At 32.7% G+C, this 1,377-nt stretch overlaps 2 non-coding genes across 2 annotated transcripts; both read left to right on the top strand.

The window, feature by feature from the left end:
• The first annotated feature begins 226 nt into the window (after nucleotides 1-226).
• Nucleotides 227-357, top strand: LOC118483618. The gene has a single exon (XR_004870905.1). It is a non-coding gene; the product is annotated as a small nucleolar RNA snoR86 (small nucleolar RNA).
• Nucleotides 358-673: 316 nt separating this feature from the next.
• On the top strand, nucleotides 674-761 carry LOC118483630. Its single transcript, XR_004870917.1, has one exon. It is a non-coding gene; the product is annotated as a small nucleolar RNA snoR109 (small nucleolar RNA).
• Nucleotides 762-1,377: the final 616 nt, after the last annotated feature.

Here is a 1,377-nt window from a genome sequence, read left to right as displayed (position 1 = left end):
TATACTAGCCTTGTTGGACTCTTGGTAACTTATCTGGGCCTAATAAGTAGGGTTAGGGTTTTATCAGCCTTATATATATAACTTGCTCACTCTATATCATCTTCATCTTTTGTATACCCAAAATCGCTCATCAATCTTTATATATTTCTTTTTTCTAATTTATTTGCAATTTATCTCCATCTGTTGTTGGAACATTTATAAATATGAAAAAAAAAGCCAATTTGCAGAGCAAGGACGCCTATATAAATCGTGACGAAACTTGCATTGAAGGTTGGCAAAATCAAAAAAGTTTCTGCGATTCTCCGTGCCCATCAAATCTTTTAATTTTGAATGCGGCCTCGAACAAATCGCTACATTTCTATTCTTTTATATCATTTTGTTATCCGTTTGTTTGTAATTTGTGTATCTGATTGTATCAGTGAGTTTTTCTGAACAGAAAACGAAGCCGAACTGAAAAATTTAAGTTTTAATTTTTTTAACGAACTGAAAAATTTAGCTTGTTGTTTAATTTTCTTAAAAAGGTTTTAATATTTTTATTACTCGGCGTTTATCTTTTAATTTTTATTTTTTTAATGAAAGCGGCACTTCTAATAAAAACATAGCTTATTCAATCAAAATTGCTGCGTTGTACCAAGAGTAAGGATGATAGATACCTTACTTTTGATTGCCAAATAGGCCGTAGCTAAATGAATTTAGAAGTTTTACTGGCCGGTTGTCGTTAATTTTAGTCGATAAATCTGCTTACCGAACTTCATACATTTTTTCAGTTTGAGTTAATTACTGTTTTCGTCCCTGTGGTTTGTCAAAAATCACTATTTCAGTCCATTAGTTTAAAAATTACGATTTCAGTCCCTGAGGTTTCACTTTCGTAACCATTTCAGTCCACCTCGTAACCATTTCAGTCCCTGTACTAACAGAATAAATGGATTGAAATGGTTACGAAAGTGAAACCACATGGACTGAAATGGTTACGAAAGTGAAACCACAGGGACTGAAATCGCAATTTTTAAACTAATGGACTGAAATAGTGATTTTTGACAAACCACAGGGACGAAAACAGTAATTAACTCTTTCAGTTTTTTCTTCAAGAAAATAAGCTTTATAACACATTGTACAAATGAAATTGGCCGTTTAATTTTGGCCTTTTGAATGGTGTTTTCTCGTACAGAATGATATTTTGGTCACTTTCTAGGCAATATGTTTCAGATTTGCTAGCAGTTTGTGTTTCATTAGTTACTATATTTTAAACGCTAACCGAAAACAGTTTCAATTTGTGTTGCTTGGTGTGGGTATTAGGGTGTTAGGAGTGGTTAAACACTTGAGAGTGCAAACTAAAAAATCAACCAATCAGAGTGTGTCATGTAAATCAGTGAAAAG

This window comes from Helianthus annuus, chromosome 10 (assembly GCF_002127325.2).
Source record: "Helianthus annuus cultivar XRQ/B chromosome 10, HanXRQr2.0-SUNRISE, whole genome shotgun sequence".
Lineage (NCBI taxonomy): Eukaryota > Viridiplantae > Streptophyta > Magnoliopsida > Asterales > Asteraceae > Helianthus > Helianthus annuus.
The sequence above is the reverse complement of the archived record's forward strand: the minus strand, read 5'-3'. Positions and strand labels throughout refer to the sequence as shown.